This window comes from Triturus cristatus, chromosome 3_1 (genome assembly GCF_964204655.1).
Source record: "Triturus cristatus chromosome 3_1, aTriCri1.1, whole genome shotgun sequence".
Classification (NCBI taxonomy): domain Eukaryota; kingdom Metazoa; phylum Chordata; class Amphibia; order Caudata; family Salamandridae; genus Triturus; species Triturus cristatus.
Window position 1 is genome coordinate 974,010,806 of NC_140583.1, and position 16,522 is coordinate 974,027,327.

The 16,522-nt window shown below is 46.2% G+C and overlaps 1 pseudogene; it reads left to right on the plus strand.

The window, feature by feature from the left end:
• The first annotated feature begins 13,782 nt into the window (after nt 1-13,782).
• LOC146861344 (cytochrome P450 26A1-like) overlaps nt 13,783-16,522 on the plus strand; it is a 110,568-nt pseudogene continuing 107,828 nt past the window's right edge.

A 16,522-nucleotide genomic window follows, 5' to 3' on the forward strand; every position in this document is an offset into this window, starting at 1 on the left:
ACCACCACACTGCGTTAGTCTAACGCCTGTGTGATACTTGGCAGGACTGCAACTAACTTGAGAAGTGACCAAGCTGTCATGATAAACCTCAAAGTAGTCCTGCTAAGTTTCCCAGGTCCAGATGTGATGTACTGCTCCTGTTCAGGTTTCTTTTCTTTGAATTCTGGGACTTGTGGTCTTCTGTATTACATTAATAAACAGGACTACTTGTTTCAGAATTCTGATAGAAAAACCTGGACTGGCTCAGCACATTACATGGACATGGGAATCTTGGCAGCTATAGCTGAAATACACGTTGGAAAAAAAAACACGTAAATAATTCCAGGCCTGTGAATAGTGAAGCATCACTCTGAGTAATCCATAGACCCTCCTATCAGCTGTAAGGGTTGCTTGGGGAATCAACCTGCGGTGGGTGCACTGTTCTTGATAAATGCCCAGTCCATCATTCTGATAGAGACTTCTAATTGCAGATTCTTCCTATTTTGATTACTTCCTCCACTGCCAGACTGGATCTGGAAAATTTTCAGCAGTGCCACAGCCAGGGACATAGCTTACTCTGTAAGATTGCGGGATGGGGAGGGGGGTAGTTGTTGGGTGTGGGGGTGGGGCTGTTTGACCCTCAAATTTCCCAGCAGTCACACTGGCATATCTTGTTAAAATGCATTATATGAATGGCATAAGGGATCTCTAAGAGGCAGGGTGTATCATTAGCACACAATATTTTTCAAACTAACCAACATATTTTAAGATCCTTGATACAGAGATCAGGCAGCGAGTGTGTGTGTGTGTGTTTTTGACTGTGCATATGTAAAAATGAAGGTGAAATACAACAGGCACCTCACCATAACCCGACAGAAAGCACTTGTACCCAACTATTTACTACAAAATACATTTTTAGAGGGGTGTAACACCCCAAACAACCCCCTGAAGCTACGCCAATAGCTCCATGTCGATGTCGTTCCACGCCAGTTGTGGCAAGCGGGGGCCTATATAGGCGCCACCCGTGCGCACTGACATGATTTCAAATTTGTTTGCACCAACAGACGTGGACCTGGAGCTAACACTTCTCTCTTTGAGACTCTCTCTTAGTAACATAATTTAGGGGTCCCCAGGGATCGCAGCTGCGACCCCTGGCTTGCCCCTTCCACCCCTGGCACTGCCTTTGTGACCACTGGCCTCAAGGCTAAACTGACCACAGCAGGCATTGAGTAATCCCATAGAGTGCATTATGAAAACCACTGGGGACAGTCGTCATTCTTAAAAGGATGGCATGGTCCTCAAGGCTGGGACAGGTCTTTGCAATTCCCTTCCTTCTGTACTGAAGCACACACAAAAGGCCTTGTACATGCAAGCGTTAAGTTATAGAATGTATCTGCAGTCATTCTAGTGGACGTGAAAGTACACACGCTGCCCAGGGTTCATGCACATTGCTACAATCGACTACTCCAGTCATTAAGCTGACTGCTTTGAATATGGAACGCCCAGTAGTCGAAGTGGGTGGGATCAGCAGGGCACAGATTGCCTCTACTCTTTTAATTTTATGCAATCCGTTGCCCTACTTTTTAATTTTAAAAATGCACCCCGGGATGGCAGGCAAGCTTGAAAGTGATTACATAATCACTAAGCCCTGTGTGGTGTACATTAAGGATGGCCTCAGCACTCGCCACAGCCTCCACCCTCTCTTCCTCTGTATCTGGGGCAGGGACCTGCACAGCAACACTGAAGGGACCATCAATCTTAGGTAAGCACACAAAAACGGCTACCTATGATGGCCCTACAGTAATTTACATCTCATCTTGTGACACTACCTGCCTGGCCCTACTGTGACCAACACAACAATCATAACAGGATGCATTGGCTTCATTTGCCCTTTATTTTCGGGCTCACCCGGACTGACGATGCCACCAGGAACAGAAGAAGGGGGCTTCAGTATGAAATTTCTGTCCGACTCTGCCCATCTGCTCTCCACACTGTAAGACTTGCAAAATAGGGAAAGGAGGCTGCAGTAGAAAAGGGCCTCCACTGGCCTCTGTACCCAATGCCTTCACAGCTCCACCAGCCTCCCCTGGAAATCATTCTTCGGGCCTGCCCAGAGGTCCCCAGACTCTTTTTTACAGTTCTGCTCATTTCTCAGCACTCTGGCCTGCATGAAATGCTTGGACTCCAAGGAACTGAACTCGGCGCTCTATAAAAACAAACATCAAGTTAGTTGGGAAACAGACGAAACCTCAGCGCTTTAAAAAAAATAACTGTGAAAACGTTTAATGTGACTCTTCCTACTTTTAGTTTATGCAATATGTACCACCGCTCTGTCTGTTTCAGGGACGTGGTCTTTTTAAACCATACTGCGTAACTTGTGTAAGGCTATAAGCAATGTACATTGAAGCGTATTCTTTCATGTATTCATGTCTTTAACCTTTCAGGCAAAAACACTCATGATTTCAGAGTAATGAGTGTAAGGGCGTTAAGGTAACCATGTCGTTCCTGCTTACATTTCTCATGCTTGATTAAATCTTGCACTCCCTTTTTCCAGAATGTTTCCTTTTTTTGAGGCAGCATATTACTCTTCTCTAGTTCATAATTTGAATTCAGTGGCATCCAGATGTTTATAACAGGGCAAAATTGAGTTGTAGCTGAAAGCAGGGACAGTTTTTGTCAGTGGGCCTGAAAATTGTTCGGGTGGGGGGAGTATGTGGCACTATGGCCAGAGTTGCCGAATTTGAAACAGGAGAACCAGGTTTAGCCTTCATGACCAGTCCACCAAACCCCTCTCCTGAGGAACCACCTTCCCCTGCTAGACCTTAGAAGGCCCAGCTAGATCTTAGAATGCCTGGTCTCTTAGCACCTGCAGGTTGACCCTAGCCGTGGCCAGTGTGTGTTGACCATGAAAGTCTGTCCACCACAATCCAAAGGGAAGTCCATGTCCAGTCTTGTGAGCAAGCCTACGAAGCAGCACACCCTAGAGCAAAAGTGACCCTTGAGGCCAGTCTGCTTCACCTATTGGTGCCTACATTGGCCTTGTTTCAACAGTAGTAGTGCAACTCACTAGGGATTTGCAATTCAGGATTTGTGCTCACACCAAACTAAGTTTGCAAGCTTCACTGTCTCTCTGCTCCATGCACAAGTACTTTCATCATGTGCTAACTGCATTGGGGCCACTGGAATTATACAGCAATGGAGGCAGTGGCGGCTGGTGACATTTGAAAGTGGTGAGGCGTAACATTATCGTCGTACTGCACTGCAGAGAGCGAGCGTAGCGAGCGAGCTCGAACAAACTACGAGGGATTTGGGGGAGTTCTCTCTCCAAGAAAAGTTTGAATAAAGAGTGGACAATTGGTGCATTTTTAATCAAATTTGAGGAAGCAGGAAGGTTAAAAAAGCAATTAGTGCTGGGCTTAAACTGCCCTCACAGGCTTATCTACAAGTTCCTCATCTCAGCACATCTTAGACACCGATAGGTTGGCCACCCAACCTTACTTGCAGATCTCAACTTGTTTGATGGTAAAGCCAAAGAGTGGATCTCCTATCTCACCTATTGATCTTTCTTGGCCTTCTGCTGCTCCTCCACTTGCCACCTGCCCTCCTACCTGTTAGTGAGCCACATGGTTCTGTCATGGACCTGTCTTTTTTTACCTTTTACATGATGGTGATCCCAATGATGTTCTTCTTTCTTCCTCCTCTGCCTGGAACTTAAGGACCCTATTTAATCCTAGTTTGTGAACTTTGAACCCATTACCTAATTGTGGAATACCGTGGCAAAACTTTTACGCACATTACTTCATTATAACTCACGGCGCCATCATATTTATCCTATGTCAACATACAACATAGTATGGTACTGACCCCTTTACCATAAGTCTCTTCATATATCCGCATTGCCTCATTGCAACCGCCCTTCTGTATGAATTCCTTCATCATATATCATAACAATCGTTATACCCTTATTTCCTCACCATATTAAATGGTTTGAGTCTCTTTGCCTAAATCGGATGTGCTTCCATGGTGGTGTGAAAGAGGATGGTGTTAACACTGTAATGGTTGCCAGGTTCGTTCCACAGGAGCGTCAGGAACTTGGAGAATAGTCCTCAGTCCTCCCCTACGGCCCTCCGACTCTATCAGACTCTAGAGTATCAGATGGCACGTCAGGGGAAAACAGGGAAACAAAACAAGGAAAGGCGTGGGAAAAAACAGGTCTTGTCGATGGAACCACGTCAGGGACAGTTGAGGGAGTAACCAGCTGCAAGAAAGGAATGTGTTATACTCTGTATTCACCATACAACCCCAGTGTATGAACAACACACTTCTATGGCACCTACCACGGCTATTAGTCACAGCTAGTAGTATAAGAGGGTGACGGTTTTGGATCAATCCCAGTATTCCTGTACAATAGAAGAACAAAGGTTATGTAACTAACTCAACTCACTAGTAATGAATACGCTATGGATGTATAAGGCTCATCCCTCAGTTCTCCAGGAGGACTATGAGTAACACATGATCGTAGTCCTCTTTATGTTCTCAGAGAGAGGTGCGTGCTTGTTCTTCTAGTGGGTATGGTAATAATCTGCCAAGGAATTCAACCAGACTAATTACATCCAAACTTAACATAAACAGTAATATGTATAATAAGGCAGCGCTATGCTCTGTTACCGTGATTCTGGTGAAATGAGCCTTCACATGTACACTGCACTGTGGTCCACGCAAGTACCCCAAATAAATAATAGAACAGGGTCTTCACTGGGAAGGCTAGAGAACATCTCCAGCCAGTAAGTTACAGGGAAAAACAGCCGTGGAACACAAATTAGATTCAAACGTGATCAAACTACTGTAACTGTTGGAACAGAGCTACTAGGAAGAAAGCAGCCGCTTTCAACAAATGCTGCAATAGCAGCGAAGATATGCCAGGAGGAAAACCACAGCTATCAGCAACAGACGTCTACAGAACAGACGCCAACGGAAACAGGAAATCCTAAAGCGGAAGTCAGGCAAAACAAACAAGGACGGAAACGGGGCTAGGAGCAAGAACGCTAAGCGGCGTTCGAGTGAAACCATGCTCCTTAAATACTGGAAACGTTTTGGGGCATGACCGTGGGGCATGACAAACACGAGGCGTGTGTTCAGCATGGCAGGAAGCACCCAGTGTGGAGACGGTAGTGTGAAAGGATGTTAGCGGTAGGTGTAGCACGCGTGACGCGCAGTATTAGTGGTTGTTCAGCATTGGAAAACGGTCTGGTTGATTGGTTGGAGCAACAAAGACTCGGGGTTCTCTGAGTGTCTTATCTAGAGTCTGGAATTGGGGTACCCACCACCAATGTGGCCGAGCACTGCCCTAAACTCCTGGGTGGCTCATGCTACTTAGATCAGGGCAGTGACCGTGTGTTATTCTGCTGGAAGGGGGAGGGCTCACAGTGGGGGCAGTGACACGTTATGATATGTAGCCTGCCTTAAGACATGCTATGCTGTGATCTGTTCTGTTGTGCTAGTGCCGTCTGTACAGCGCAGCCTGCCTTTAACATCGCCTTGAAGCGCTATTGGCGACAAATGAGTGACTAAACTGCCCGAGGTTTCAATCTCGGACATTGGTCTGTATCGCCTCCTGAAGAATTGCTTTGAGCATCGTTTCCTGGTGGCTCTGTAGGTCTGGCTGGAATGTCTTTTTGACGAACTGTGGGGTCTTCTGATGGAGGCTGACGGTGCGGTGGAAGGTGGAAGGGAGTGCGTCCTCTCCATGCCCCGGCTACAGTACACATGTCTCACATGGCGCAGAGGGTGTGCCATGATTCGGTTCTGATGGGTGCAGGTGCGGTGTTTGTCAGATCTTTCAGTGTTTGACACCTTTTTTACCTCTGTGTTTTGTAACACGTTGCTCCAGGAGTTGCTAGACAAGTTCCAAGCGCCTTTACAAAGGTGCAAGTCACCTGCGTACCAATCGCTTCAGCTGCACGCGTTGACGTGGAGTTGTTAATGCAATGACACGGTATATCACAGTCCCCTCCCAACCCCTCTTCCCTATTGATTGCCACCTTCCTTCCCCACTCTGCCCCTTTTCCCAGTCATCCCCCTGCCCTTCCCCATGTATCCTTCCTCCCTTGCACAAATTTGCTCTTTTCCAAAAGCGGCATAAAGGATCTGAAATGGTACAAGGCAAGTCTTTCTGACATTACTTACAGTTTAGCGCGTATTTATAAGAACTGTTTAATATCACCACGTTTGAATACGAGCACAGGCAACTAAAACGTTGTTGCTGGATACAGTTAACTTGCTAGTGTGTCTGATATGTCAGAAATCAGAGCAAGGGGGGTTGTGAAGGGGGGGTTGTGAAGTGGGGGTTGTGAGGGGGGGATCGCGAGGGGGGGATCGCGCGGGGGTGGGGGGTCGAGGGAGAAAAAAATTAAAACGAAAACTTACCTGACTGCCTCTGCTCCTGGTCCGCGTTGGCGCCTCTGCCCTCTTCAAACAGGAACAGCACGTCAGCACTGGAGTGGCAACCCCTCAGCCAATCCTGGCACTGCTGCAGCGCCAGGATTGGCTGACGGCACAGCTTATGCTGGAGCGGGTAGTACACAATTTTGTATACCCCCCCCCATTATGCATGTTTATATTAATCCGAATAATCTATTAATTGTAATATTATTAATCCGTTTGAAGTGATAACTCACCAATTATATTAACAAAAGAATTACACGTGGGATTTGCATTTTGCATGACTAAACTAATTGTATACTAATATAAGTACGCATACTAAGGGTAGAAAATTAGAATATTGCATGATATATGTTGTTTTTGTGATGTAATTGTAAATTGCACCAGATGACATCACTGGGAGAATATAAACGCTTTGAATGTTGCTATTATGCTAGATAATTACTTACACATAGGGGAATTAGTGAGGGTTTAACATTTTATTAGCCATTTCTATGTTTTAATCATGTTTTGTGTTTGTTTTGCTTAAGTTGACCATTTGGGCCTAAGAAAGGATGGCCGACTGAGACACACAACGTGACTGCTATCGTTTCACGAGGTTTTGGGTGAAGTGTGCCTGCGTCACCGCCAGCAACAGTGGCCTCGTCCTGACCCTAGGCAAGATGTACCAACCAAGGTCGTACTGGGAGAGTTGCCAGGACCACAAAACAAAGGACTGTCTTTAAAACCGGAACCAGCAAGTGCGATGACTTAATCTAACGGACTATGTGAGAACTTTACCGAATGACCCCAAACCCACCAATCAGGACTGTCTAAAACTCATTCTTGATACATTTTGACATTAAAATCATTATAAAAGTCGGTAGAATAGTGAGTTCAGGGCTCGCGCTCGTCGTTCGATTTGTCTTGCTGCAAATTTCCTGACGTTATGCTGACGGAGAGGTCGGTGACACTGCTGGACAGCTGTTATCCTGAATCTTTGAAAGACTGAATTGCGGCCTGACTTTGATGAATTTAAGATTTTTCCACGACTTGACTGACTTAGAGGACGACTAATAGCCAGATTAGGTAAATATGATGTTCTGCGGTTTGGTCAATGATTTTCTAAAATATGCAATTAATTAGATAAACGATGCTTTGATTAATAGACAAATGTGTTGAGTTGTTTTTTTGAAGAAATTAAAATTTAGAGAAGAGCATAAATAAAAGACTTGAATTACCAAATTACAATCCAACTAACGGATTCATCGCCAAATGAGGGGACTATCACGAGGTTTGAAGTTAATAAAGGTATTCAATGTATATTAGGGTTTTAGGTGAAAAGATATTCCTTTCATGTCAGCGTATGGAAACGTATCCCTCCCGGGAAAGCAGATCAATGAAGTGTGAGTGTTGGTGTTATGGGCCCCACCAATGAATGTATTGAGTTAATGTGTTATTGCGATATTTGGTCTGTGCCGAAGGGAGGATTTGACATTTCACGCTGCATCACTTACGCTTCGCCCGCCGTCTGCCCATTAGGAGAACGAGGGGCTCCTAATGGGCATGCGCAAGGCAGAGAAAACACAAGTGCGCATGGCTGGGCACGGGCTAAAAATTAGCTCACCTTGCCCATTCATGCGCACTTGTGCTGCAGTGCTGCCTGTCCCTGGTTTGTCTGACAATGCATGTCAGTCAACATGACGCCGGACCGCCCACGGTCCGACGTCATGCTGACTGACATGCATTGTCAGTTCTCCCTTGGCGTCTCTGAACTTAAGTAAACTAAGTTCAGAGACGCCGAGGGAGCTGCGGGCGGGGGGGCAACGCCCCAACGCCCCCAATGGACGCACCGCCACTGCATAAAGGATCTGAAATGGTACAAGGCAAGTCTTTCTAACATTACTTACAGTTTAGCGCGTATTTATAAGAACTGTTTAATATCACCATCTTTGAATACGAGCACAGGCAACTAAAACGTTGTTGCTGGATACAGATAATTTGCTAGTGTGTCTGCTATGTCAGAAATCAGAGCAAGGGGGGTTGTGAAGGGGGTGTTGTGAGGGGGGGGGGGTCGCGCGGGGGGCCGAGGGAGAATAAAATTAAAACGAAAACTTACCTGACCGCCTCTGCTCCTGGTCCGCGTTGGTGCCTCTGCCCTCTTCAAACAGGAACAGCACGTCAGCACTGGAGTGGCAACCCCTCAGCCAATCCTGGCGCTGCTGCAGCGCCAGGATTGGCTGAGGGCACAGCTTACGCTTCGCCCGCCGCCTGCCCATTAGGAGACCGAGGGGCTCTTAATGGGCATGCACAAGGTAGCGAAAACACAGGTGCGTATGACTGGGCACGGGCTAACAATTAGCTTACCTTGCCCACTCATGCACACTTGTGCTGCAGTGCTGCCTGTCCCTGGCTTGTCTGACAATGCATGTCAGTCAACATGAAGCCGGACCGCCCATGGTCCGACGTCATGCTGACTGACATGCATTGTCAGTTCTTCCTCAGCATCTCTGAACTTAAGTAAACTAAGTTCAGAGACGCCAAGGGAGCTGCAGGTGTAGGCGTGGGGGGCAACGCCCCAACACCCCCAATGGGCGCACCGCCACTGAATGGAGGATAAAATTATGTTGCAGTTTTGAATAAATTATGCAAAAAAAAGGCTGCGGCGTCATGTGGTACATTTTCTGACACTTTATTATTTTGACATTTTTACATATACTAACAGACACTGCAAAGCTTTCACCTCATTAGCAGCAGTGTAACAAACAAATGCAGCAGTGAGAAAGGTGACCAGCCAACCTTTGCAATGGGCACTCCACTTCGCAGCGACACAAGTCACATTTTTTTGTAACTTTCGAACGGTTTGAGCTAGAAACAATTTCTTTTGTTAAAATCATCAGATTATGCAGCAGATGATCTATTATGTGGCAAATATGGCAGAGTCATAATTATGTGGGAAACATTTGCAAACTAGGATATTTTTCATGTTTAAACTGCTTTTGTGGAAAAAGGGAGAACTGCTGATGACAGAAACTCCATGGCTTGGAGACAAATGACATATGATTCCACTTATAAGCGCATTCGAGACATTCTGTGATTGGACACCTATCCTTCTTTGTGAATGTATTTTAATGTCAATAGCTCATAATAAACCTTAAATCAACATGTATATCCATTGGTTAAATTAAATACCGTAATAAGCTGTAACTGGTCAGTGAAATGCCAAACAAATACCAATAACTTGGATGTTTTGCTCTTTTTAGCCACACCTCTGAGTCTGCCCAGTGACCCAATCCCCGGATTATTCCCGACTCTGCCTCTCCACCCACAGTTCCCCTACTTTTTTTTTTTATCCACTTCGTCCACTGGGAATGCCTGATTTGTTTCTCTCCTCCATCCATTCATTTACAGTTTTAGCATGTATTATAATAAATGTATATTTTCCTAATCGCGGTGCTTCCCAGCAGTTTGCATAAATTGCCCATGAACACCATTCCCGCTCCTGTTCCCTGGGCACTCTGTTCATGAGCTACGCCTTCTTCCTTGCTCCTCAGCACAGCACCCGGCAATGCCATGATATTAAAGGTCCATCCTGTCTGAAGCATCACCCTTGCAGCATACAGAGAGTTGTCTTCCAAGTCGGATCCAATTCGCCCCGGAGACTCCCAGTTTATTAAGCCGCAAATGGCTTTATTTTAGCTACCTCCTGCCAGAAGGTTCTCTGTATTAATGGAATTCATCTGGGGAAATAAATTCCCGATTTTTTCTCTCCCACTTTCCTGTTCTAAAATTCGGCATCTATGCTCTTTCTCAAGAGGCCATTCGCACTTGGTTACTGCTCCCTCAATCCAAAGTAAGGTCCTGCACTGCCTTCCTTTCAGTCTTACATCCACCTTCCCAGGGCCAACTTGACAGTATTATAGACCCCCGGGCAAAGCAGTGTACTGAGCCCTGCCTACACAACTACTCACAGGAATAAAAATTCTAATTATCGATAACATTAATTTATTTTAAATTCTGGCCTGTACATAGATTAGCATGGAACTCCTATGCTCACGGCACCCCTGGGCAACTTCCCAGTGTGCCCATGCATTGACACAGCACTGCACCTTCCCACCTTTCAGCAGTGGCGTAATGAAACTTGAGTGCCCTCCCCTACAAAGTACACCCAGTCCGGAGCTCTCATGCTTAGGGACCTACCAGTGTCAGAGGGGGCCCGCAGAGCTCAGGGTCCCCTGGCACCGTGGGGTCTGCGGGGGCTTTTGTTATGCCACTGCTTTTCAGATAAGTATCAAAGCCTCAAGAAAACACGTCGAAAACAGCTGCCTAAGACAGCGGAGCACAAATTGCAGGTGAGCTGGGCAGTTTCAGGGATGCCTCTGGAGCTTGTTGTGTCCCTGTAGCTCAGAAGAAGAGGTCAGCCAACTGACCCATGGAGTCATTCTGTAAGCCTTGGATGAAGGGAGCAGGTCCAATTTACCATCTCATAAAGCAAGGCAGTCCTCAAGCAGCAGGGCAGACCTCTGGCTGAATGGAAATCCTACTTCTGTAGTGCCTATAGGTCTAGGACGAGTGTCTCAGGGGGTCCAATATTTATACCTGCTTCCAGCCTTTGAAGTGGGGGCTTCCGTGTACTACCCCACATCTGGTTCTGGAGAAACAAGGCTCCAAGAAGTCTAGGGTCACATAACACTGGTGTTAGGCTCTTTGTGTGTGCTGGAGGCAAGCCACTTTGAAATGGAAGTGCCACGGGGCACAGCTCTGCCCCCACCATCTTGTCAGGATGTCCCATTCTGCCCACATCTAGGCCCTATTGTCTCACGGTTTGAGAGGAAAATACAAAGCCTAACAGCAGGATCATGTGACCCAGAACACTGGCAGCAGGGACCAAATGGTATAGACAAGAAAATGGCAATTTTCTATTAACCCCTTCAGTGCCCGCCCCTTTCCCCGCCCTGTGCCGGCCGTTGCATTAGCGGGCGGGGTCTATGACGAGCTGGACTCGTCATGGGCACAGCGCAACCGCGGCCCATGACGAGTCCAGCTCGTCATGGGCACTGAAGGGGTTAATGTGTTTTTCACAATTGTGACTTAAAATCCAACTTTAAGATTAAAGAGGTTTTTAAATTGCAATTCATTTGGGTCCAAACTTGGCTTTTCTATCTGCTTCCAATCAAAAGTTAGAACTTTAATTAAGTACCCAATGTTATCTTATGGGTGGGATAGGGATTTCAGTAGTGAAAAACAAATATAGGATTTTTCATTACTAAGGACATGTATAACTTAAAAACAAAACTTATGCCCACTTTTTCATTACAATGAACCCTGACCTATGTGCTATTTAGTGCGTACTTTAGGTGTGACTTATATGTAATAAAAAGGAAGCATTAGGACTGGCAACCAGGTTATTTTGCCAAGTCAAATTGGCAGGTTAAATCTGCACTACTCACTGTAGTGGGAGGCCTGAGGTATGTATCAAATGAGTACTTTAGTGAGTGGGAGAAGGAGTGCTGTAGGCCTACTAGTAGCATTTAATTTACATTCCCTGGGTACATGTAGTATTATATATTAGGGACATGAAAATAAATGTTATGTGACAATTAGGTTTAGACCAACTTTGCCATGTTTTAGGAAGAGAGCACAAGCACATGTTAGCAGTGGGAAAGGAGTCCTAAGGTCAACAAAAATGAATTCTTCAAAAATAGGAGGGGTGAAGCTAACAGTCGCTATGATCAGAGTTTTTATATCATTTGTCTCTATATTTTCTGCATTTTAACTCACACATGATGTTTAATATAGAATTGCTGGTATATGGATGTTGTGAGCTATTGAACTGCTGAGGAATGTCCATTTGATTTCTGTCACATCTAAAATCTGGTTCCTAATGCCAGATACTGGGAGTACGCTGTTGTGCTTCATTGATGGGTGGTAATGGAGTATGATGGATGGTAACTGGATGTATGTTACTGTGCTTTATTGAGGGGTGGCAACTAGGAGTACGCTGCTGTGCTTCATTGAGAGGTGGTAACTGGGAGTGCGTTCCTGTACTTAACTGAGGGATGCTAACTGCTTCACTTAAGGATGCTGACTAGGACTATGCTGCTGTGTTTCATTGAGGGGTGGTTACTGGGAGTGCGTCACTCTTCTTCATTGAGGAGTGGTTACTGGGAGTATGATGGGTGATAAGCTGCTGCGCTTTCCATTGATGGATAGTAACAGCACGCTACTGTGCTTCACTGAGGGATGGTCACTGGGATTGAGCTGCTGTTTTTCACTGAGTGGTGGTAAGTGGGACTACGCTACTGCGCTTTACTGAGGGGTGGGAAGAGTATGCTGCTCTGGTTTATTGAGGGGTGGGAACTGGGAGCATGAGGCATAGTCATGCGCTAAACTGCTGTGCTTCACTGAGCAGTGGTTACTGAGTACATGAGGGGTGGTTATGGACTACGCTGCTGTGCTGTTTTATTGAGCGCTCTTAACAGAGTACCTTCTGCCCTTAACTGAGGGGTTGTAACTGAGTACGTTGTTGTGCTTCATGGAGGGGTGGTAAGTGTGAGAAGGTGGGTTGGTATATCCTGTCCACTAGTTAAAGTGGGCACCTTGTACCAGGCCACACGACCCTTACGATGTCTGAGGTCAAAGATAACCTTATTGAAAGCTATCCTAGTGGTAGCTATGGAGAGCAGCCTTCAGGCTTAATCTTGAAGGAATATAAAGCAGCTTGTTTTACCAGAATATCACTTCCTAAATGATTAAATGAAAGACGAACCACACAGTGTTTATATAACAATATGTACACGAGACTAAGGCACAAAGCACACAATACTAGATCAATAGAACATTCGTAAATCGCGAAATACACAGCGGGCTCCAGGGGGAGACCAAACCATATACTAAAAAAAATGGTATACCAACAACTTCAATAGACACAGTGCCTAGAGCCCGTAGAATAGCTGGGACCACAAGGAACCACCCAGAGGAGTGACACAGGGAGCCCACGGAGGACGGGTGCAGTGAGCAAACACAGACGCGTGCTCCACACAACTCTATGGGAAGGTCTCTGTTGTTAATCTACAAGTTAAGGACACTTCTAAGAGGACTTCAAACCCTTTGGAACTTCGGAGGTTCTAAGGCCAACCCACCAGTGAGTACTGAAGTACCCGTGTTACCTATCCCAGAGGACCCAGGTGCATAGGGGTCAAGTAGTGTCAGAAACCTTAGTCATTTTCAATGGAGAGCTGCAAAGAAGTCCTGCTGCCAGAAGGCTGAAGAATGTCCGGTGGAATCCAAGGCTGGATTCGAGGTGTGAAGGACCTGAAAGCAGAGGGGACAGAGACTGGCTCACTTCAGGTGACCAGGGGCTCGGGAGTCGAATGCCCACCGATGTTGAGTGCTTCAGGAATGAAGAAGGGTCGCTTGACTCTGCAGCCACAGGGACCAGGAGAAGTCAAGGATGAACAAAGTCCGAAGGTGAGCTGTCCCACGAAGGATGTCGAGAGCTGAGGGGTCGATGTCCGGCTGGAGCACCAGCAAGCCTTGGCAACTGCAATCCACGTGGTCAGAGGAAACGGGTTACGGTGTGGACCAGCAAGGTCCAGGGGACTCTCCAAGCAATGGAGAGTCAGGGCACGTCTGGAGCAACCAGGTAAGCCCAAGAATTAACAAGGTGACCCTCGCCAGGACTCACAGGCCAACGGACCATGGATCGCGAGGAGACCTCAAGCAAGTCTGCAAAGCACCAGCCCACAGGACACTCGTGGAGTGGACACTGGAAATCTTTGGTGCAAATACTGTTCGGAGTCAGGACTACACTGAGTCCAAAGCACAGGCTCAGGAATCATCCCTATGTATATGTAACTGCAAATGTACGCGGTTCACAGGGGTTCGGGTTGCATGGTCCCCACGAGGGATACTGGTCTCAGAATCGCTGAGAGGGCAGATCGACCTCAAGGACCTTCGGGAACCCACCTCCTGTGTTGCTGAAATCTTTGGAGTACTCAGGAGCTCGGGAGAAGCAAACCGGTGAGATGAGTTTAGGTGCCTGCTTTAGCAGGGAAGTAACTCCTTTACTCCAAGGGAGATTCTTCAGTCATCCAGCGTCGTGCAGGCAGTCAAAGTACTTGGTTTCTTCTTGGCAGAATCTTGTCCATGTAAAATCTAAAGTTCTGTGATCAGGTAACCCACTTTATACATATGGGAAGGGGTTGGAAAGATTCTGTGCACCCTCCTAAGGGAGGGGCAGGACAGAGGGGTGGCTACACCCATGTCCTTTGTCCAGTTTCACGCCAGAGCAGGAGCAAATGGCTCCTGGAACTGGTTTGAGCTGGACTATGCACGGGGACACCAAATGTGCCCCCAGTGCAGACTTTCTGGCATTCTTAGTGCACCCACCCAGCCCCAATACACTAAATCCTGTCTGGGAGGTGGTTACACCTCCCTGTGACAGGATGCCTATTGTCATGCCTTCCTCTGCACAAGCTTGGCTCAGCAGCAGGAGTGCAGAATCGTGTCAGTGGCTGGCAGCATCTATTTTGTGCTGCCCAGGTCGAGAAAGCTGGTACCGGGTATAGCGGTGACCCACATATGTCCCTTCAGAAGGGTGGAATCATAACTCCCCCTCCAGTTACTGGTGGGGAGGTATGATTCCAAGGTGTTTGACACTAAACACGATATGTTTCTAAGCAGACGTTTTAAAGTTAGCATTTACCACAAGGTTATAATGCACTTAGACCTATATGTCTGGCTGCATCACATACAACCCCGGAGAATGGTCTCTGAAGGCTGCAGAGGGGCTCTACTCTGGCAAGGGCACCCTCTCACGTAAAACCCAGCACCCTGCCTTCAGGATTGTTAAGGCCTGCCATAGGGGTGACTGATAGGTTTTTGAGTGTAGTGATTTAGATAGGTATAGTGAACCTATATCTTAAGTAAGTGGTGAAAGCACCAGCTTACACAGTCTGCTGTAGCAGGCTGGTCATGTCAATTTGGATGGCCTCTCAGGGGTGGCATAATGCATGCTTCAGCCCATGGGAGGCCTCTGGGGTACGTATGCCCTGGGTACATGGTGTACCATATACTAGGGACTGATAGGGGTACCCTAGAATCCAATCTAGAGTGTACCTAAAGTACATGCATAACAATTTTCAGGAGAAAGCAGATAGACTGGGGTCTGGATAGCAGGATCCCAGTCAGACTAGTCCAAAAACAGTGTGATATCAGCAAAAAGTGGGGGTAACCATAAGAAACAGATACTACTTTCCTACAGTAAGAGTATGCTGTTGTGCTTCAGGAGGGGTGGTAACAGAGTATGTTGCTGTGCTTCATTGAGGAGTGAGAACTAGCAATATGCACCTTTTTATAGAGGGTTGTTACTGCAAGTATGATGCAAAGGTGTCTTTATGAGGCAATCTTGCATACTTCTGACTTGCTCTGTGCATTTGACCTCTCAGTACATGATACAGTGGTGTTTCCATTTTACAATTTAGCATACTTCCGACTTTGTGTAATTTACTTCTCACTTGGCTCTCTTCTACAGTGTTTCAAAGAGGATGAGTGGAACGCAGCCGAGTCCATATATGAGTTCTCAACCAGAGAAATAGATAGAAACGAGGTGTTCCTAGAAAAATACTGGTGAGTTGGATCTGTACCCCTTCCTCTCTTGGAACTTGCATCTAGCATTTACTTGAAGTGGACAGACTCATGCTGATGTTTCTGAGCTCGCTTGTCTCGTTAGCAACCGTATGTTTAGGGCTCCCTGTTTTAGGGTATTTTTTTTTTCTTCACAATTGTCGGTATTTATCCATATATATTTTTTGACCCTCTGGTTGGTAGTTATCCATATTTATTTAGTGTTTTTTCAGGATTAAAGGATTCATAAGCAGGTATAAATCCATATCTATTTAACTGATAAAGATGCACTCAAACAATGACAATGATGCCAATCACATTTTAGAAAACTGAGAAGCAAATATAACAAAACACTACACTCACAGATAATTATTAACATTATATACAAGTGTAAATTAAATGCCTTTAGTTAAGAAAAATGCCATACTGCGTTTTAACTAACCATGCTATCTATCTTCTCAGCAGTGAGCCTGGAATCCATAAATGACAGTGAGGA